At 46.3% G+C, this 6000-nt stretch overlaps 1 protein-coding gene across 1 annotated transcript in view; it reads left to right on the top strand.

Annotated features, from left to right (window-relative positions):
* Positions 1–288: 288 nt before the first annotated feature.
* Positions 289–6000, top strand: part of LOC119457662 (neurogenin-1) — a 32535-nt gene continuing 26823 nt past the window's right edge. Inside the window, exon 1 of the mRNA XM_037719298.2 lies at positions 289–819. The gene's annotated coding sequence lies outside the window, so the exon portion shown is untranslated. The remainder of the gene's footprint in view (positions 820–6000) is intronic.

The raw sequence follows: 6000 nt of genomic DNA, 5'->3' as shown, positions 1-6000 counted from the left end.
GCAACTGCGAGAGAAGGCATTGCAAAATAAAGAAAAGCGCACACATCCCGACATCACGAAAGAAGGAACAAATCGAGCGGCGAGCGGCTCATCGTGCGCTTTTATTTTGATTCGTACTTCTCCTCTCGTCTGCCAACCCCCCCTCCCCCCCCCCCTCGTTCCAGCCCCCCACCGGTTCGCCCCGCCTTCCCCGTAACGACGTCACGCAGCCGGAGGACGGCCATTGGCTGACCACCGCCCTCTATAAGAAGCAACTACACCGCCACGCGCTGGTCCGTCGTCAGACGAGCTGCGGACGCCGTCGCGTCGATTGCCCCGGAAAAAAAAGAAAGGGCCCACCGTTCGTGGTGCCGCTGCTGGAACGACTGTGTTATTACCGGAGAAGGCCCAACGCAGGCCGAAGCGGAGGGGGGGAAAAGCAGCGCCTGCCTGGCTTCGGACGTCCCAAACGCGGAAACGGTCCCCCGCGAAGCCCCCTCCACTTACAACTGCGCGTGCCCCAGTCATCGCTGCCGCAACGCTCTTCGAGCGGGAAACTGCTTCGGATACCGTTTTGGTTTGTCGACCGGGCATCATCACTCCGGTGAGAGGACGGCCGAGGATTTTTGTGAGGTCCGAGGGAGGACTTTTGCGAGTCGGTCTGGAGAGCCGGTGGTGATCCTTCCGTCGACTGTGTTGACTCGTGAACTACGGAACCTGAAAGGACTTGCGGCGTGGATAAAACGAGAAGCCGGGTTTGACGAGCGAGCGCTGGAAGGCCAACTTCAGCCAACCGCGGCCGGCGTGCTGGCAGCGGAGCACCAGGAGCCACGTTCACCGGTGAGTGCGCGCTTATAAGCATGTCGGCGATAGTGTGCGGTTCTTGTCGAAAGTTTACGGGCCAACTAAAGATTCACTCTCAGCTAGTCTTCAATTCAGTGCGCGGTTGTGCACCGATGACAGTGCGTATTATTGCGTGAAGGTTTAGGTGAGAAGAGTGTTTCACGCTTGTGCTTCGACGGCACTTTTCAGCCTTTTGTAGGCAGCACAATACCCAACTGAGGAGCGGTTTTAATCGACGACAAATAAAAGAATATGTCGTGTTTTTACAGTTAGTTATAACGCAGCTTTATTAACGAATAACTCGCCAGAAGTTGCAACTACATTTCAGACGTATGCGTTTCTATTATGTTTTTTTTTTTCCCCACTATATCTGATGTGTCCATCTTTATGCTAGCCTATTTCATTCAATATTCAAGCGACGCAACTTGGAAGCTCTTAAAATAACCAGGAAATAAAGATTTCAGAGTGCAAATGCCCACTGATCCTTGTTGACCGTGGAAAAGGAAGATGATTTACAAGTAGAACATTTGTTACAAGTAGATGCGCTGGAAATCGTTGAGTAGGGAGCATTCTGACATAGGAATAAACACTAATTAATAACGGTGATATAGCGCGACACGTCAATAAACTCGTCAAACTTCGTTGTGCCCCAATTAAAATGCAATTGTATGGCATTGTTTTCGTTGCAAGACTGATTTACGACATTGTTTTTCGTTAGCAGAGTGTTACGTCTACATTCAGCACTACCTTCGATAATTTTTCCCTTTTTTTTTTTGTCGTCGCTTATAGTTGCCGAAACATTCAAAAGTAAGTCGCATCTCTGTATCGATACACTGTGACTGACTGAAAGTGCTAAAGTCTTCAGTGTGTAGTCATGTCATTGTAGTCATTGTAGCATGACCGATCACTGGTAAACCGTATACACTATAGCATAGAGATTTTTCTGCAGCAACAACACTGGTAAAATATATTTTGCCATTCTATTAGCATAGACGCGTAACCATTTATATGCGAACACGGAAGAGGGTTTCCGAATTCATGGCGAACTTTTTTTTTTATTCAGCTATTGTGTAAAAAAGTGTGGACAAAAGGAGAAAACACATGCCCGTAAATTAAGTTCAAATTTGAAGCTGAAGCATTCTGTCTGCAGAAGAGAGCAATGACAACGTATTCTTATAACTCTGACATTGCACCATTATCTCGGAAGGCTATGGCGACAAGAGAGAGAGACAGAAGAAATGGGAAAGGCAGGGAAGTTAACCAGAAGCGAAGATCCGGTTTGCTACCCTACGCTGGCGAGATCGGGGAGGGGGAGATAAAGTGACAGGAAAGTAGAGAGAGAAAACAAAAGAGCACGAATACACAGTTACATTCAGTCACTGTCACCACATAATATCACCGCACAACACAGTATCACTTGTAGGACTATAAAAATCAGTTCGGGATACTTGTCTAAGTCTGTCGTCCTTAAAAACTGCAACAGTGCCCTCATCGCCCTCCGCTGCGATGGCCTTGTGGTTGTCGGCATTCTAAAATTATTTCCTCGGTTAAAGGTTTTTGGTCAAAGCGCGCTATAGCAATTACGAGAGATCGTCTCTGTAAATTGTAGCGAGGACAGTCACAGAGAAGGTGTTGAAGAGTCTCCAAATTTTGTGATGAACAATCGACCACGCGATGTAGCACTAACATATCAAAGTAAATACTCGGGTTACACGTGCCAAAACCGCGGTCTGATTATGAGGCACCCCGTGGTGAGAATTGATTTCGGATTAACTCCGGATTAATTTCGACTACCTGGGGATCTTCAACGTGCACTCAATGCACGGTACAGGGGCGTTCTTGCATTTCGCCCCCATCGATATGCGTCTGCGCCGCGGCTGGGATTCGATCCCGCAACCTCGTGCTTAGCAACGCAACAGCATAGCCATGCCTTAAATACATATAGCGGGAAACAAATCAGCCTCGTCTCCATGGATAGTTAAGGCCAGCGCATTCATATAGCCTGACGATTACTGCCGTCGCAAGTGTTGGCGAAGCTGACGTACTTGATAAGCAAAATGTACCGATCTCGCCTTCGCAAAGTTCCCAGCGGTTTTTTTTTTTTTTTGTTTTGTTTTGTTTTTCATTCACAACAAATTCACGAAGTTCATCAACTGCTGTGGCTAGTTATACTGAAGAGTGAAGTTAGTAAGCGCGGTTGCCTAGTAACAAACAGCTGTTACGAACCAAACGCTTTGGACAGTCCGGCCCTGCAGGGCTGTAACAGCGATTCCGCTCGCTCGATTAACCTTGTTTTCCTCTATAATTCGTCGATCGTGAAGAACTGCGCGGAGGATGAGGGACGAGCATAAGAACTGGAATAGGATGAATACATTATTTTTGAACTAGTACTATCCTCAAGTCATTGTCTGTCACAGGCTACGTTATATATATCCCGACTGTATAGTCTTTAAAGAAAGGTCGTTTAGTTTAGTTTCGCGTGCGAGACTGGCGAGCTATTTTGACTAAGCGGGGTGGTACAAGTTAATTTTGCGAGCGCTAAAGCACCCGCTACAGAAGACCTTTCTATACAGTCTGTACGGCAGTCTATGAGTGATACCATATATTTCATAGTATTTTCTGCACAGGAAGAGAGCGGTGTGGACCAGAGAGCAAACGGGGATAGCCGATATCCTAATGACATTAAGAGAAAAAAAAATAGAACTGGGCAGCTACGGAATGCACAGGATGGATACCAAGAGTAGGGAAGCGCAGTCGAGGACGGCAGAAAACTAGGGGTGATGAAGTTAGGAAATTTGACGGTGCAAGTTGGAATCAACTTTATATATATATATATATATATATATATATATATATATATATATATATATATATTAATTGCAAGTGAGTGGCTCAGTATTTGGCTTAGGATGCCTAAATATTAAATGTGTCACTTCACTAATTCATTTAACAATTTAACGGTGCAGAGACGCCGGCGACAATATATTGTGGTTCGATGCCAAGATTTCCAATTCGTAATAGATGAATAAATCAAACGTCCGGTGAGCACTATCGTACTTCCCGAGTGCGTTGCCAGATTTGTTTAAAGAGAAGGAGCTATACAAGAGTATCAACTCTATGTCGGCTGTCGAATGCGGGGTATCGGAACACTGCCAATATCGCAAATTGTCTCCTACAATACATTCTAACTAGCACCCGTACAGACCGAACACGGATTTACGCCATACCTCATTATAGCGAAACGGGATATAACTAAATAATGGATATAACGAATATAAGTGAAATTCCCCTTGAACTCTCCGCAGAGATTCATAGTACGGTACATGCAATAATGAATGTAACCAAATAAGTCTACGCCCCTCTTCAATTTCGTTATAACGAGGTTTTAATTAGTGACAAGCTCACACGGACATTGAGGAGGACAGAAGAGAAGCAGGAAGAAAACGTATATAGGCAGGACAACCAGACGCGCGCCCGACTTGCTACCCTACGCGCGGCGAAGGGGTTAAGGGTTACAAAGGAGTGATTACAAGAACGTAACGATATCAAAGCACCCGTGCTGGGGCTCTTGACCCCCTCTTGAAGCTAGAAGTACTTTCCGTTGTGCTTCATTACCGGATGATAAAAAAAGCCTAGTCACAGTATCCCCTGTGCTTTAATGAACTGAAAATGAAAGGAAGAGATTCCTTTTAATTGCCACAGCCAATCTTCGTTGCCCAGTAGATAAATTAGAAGTAGAGTTAATATTGTAAGCAGAAACAAAGCAATTAGAGCAAATCAAGAGCGGGGAGTGCCGAAGACAGTAAGCGAGGAATCCATATTTTCCGAGATACACTGAAGTTTGCCTTAAACGCGAGGAATTAGCCAGATCGGGCTGCGCTATAGTATACGCATAAAACTAACACCCGGAAAGTTTACCATGGCTATTCATGCACTTCGTAAAGCGTATAGAATGTGCACGTCTAAACGAAGTGTGCGGGAATCTGATCGTGTAGACGAAGTGTACAGAGTGTCTATATATATCGCATTCTATACGCGTCGTAAAAATATGTCTACACACTTTCTGTATAGGCCACTAAAATTGTGAGGGTTGTGTGTCCACCTAATCACAACAGCTTCTCGTCCGCAAATTGTTTTTTTTTTTTTTTGCAGCTCTCTTAGCAATTCCGCACTATAGACAACTCTCTTCGATGAGTTCGTTGTATACTTCATGGCATCCACCAATTCGTGCCAGTTTCTTTGGCTCTAATGTTTTACCCGCTTAGGATCTCGAACATGACGACCTTCTATACGCGCTCAAAAGAAAACGCAAATCCGCTCTTCGAATATACGCGCGCACTTGATGCGAATACGCAGGAATGTCTTTGCTGGAATACAAAAGGAATATATACAAAAGGAATGTCTTTGCAGGAATACTTTGCATTCTGCGCGTCCTCGCGCAACGACGATATGTGTATTCATCGTTCAGAACACCGGAACTGACGGGTGTTCGAACGGCGCACATGGGCAACGTGTGATTCCGTGCATGTACCGTTGAGCATATATATATAGCCGTATATAGTGGTAGACTTTCGCGCGGCATAAACGAATATACTATACGTACACGAACGTGCGGAATGGCGCGCGCTGGAAGATGGAGTTGCGCACGGTCTACGAGGCGACGCCGCCACAGAGCTCGGAAGAGGTGTATACACCGTCCTTGGCCATCGCGCAGCGCGCTAGCGGCGGCAGTCGATCATTTTTTTCCGCGTCTATTACGCACGCCGTCAGAAAGAGAGAACTTCTGAGCGCCGTATAGTGCACGGCAGCAGCAGCAGAAGCAGCTTGCAAAACGAAGAGCTGAGAAAAAAAAAAAAAGACGCGAAGGAAAACCGAAACAAAAGTATGTAGGTTAGGCCTAGTAGTGCCCCATAAATCTTTCCCCGCCTGTAGACTTCTTTCTTTATTATTATTATTATTCGTATAGCATTCGCGAGTGGCAACTGCAAAGCTCGAAGAACGGCGCAGCGCGGCGGTGGAAAGGCGCGGAATGTGGTAACGGCGCTCGCTGGCGCGCGCGTGCTCGAGGGCTAAGCCTAGATTTAGGCTTAGCGAAGGCGCAGCTAGCTCCGCCGCCACTAAACATGCCGCGGGGCTTAGGCCTACACTGGCGTGTATGTAACGGGTGTATTCGCGACT

The sequence above is a fragment of the Dermacentor silvarum genome, chromosome 7 (genome assembly GCF_013339745.2).
Source record: "Dermacentor silvarum isolate Dsil-2018 chromosome 7, BIME_Dsil_1.4, whole genome shotgun sequence".
NCBI lineage: Eukaryota > Metazoa > Arthropoda > Arachnida > Ixodida > Ixodidae > Dermacentor > Dermacentor silvarum.
This window is presented reverse-complemented; position numbering and strand designations above follow the sequence as displayed.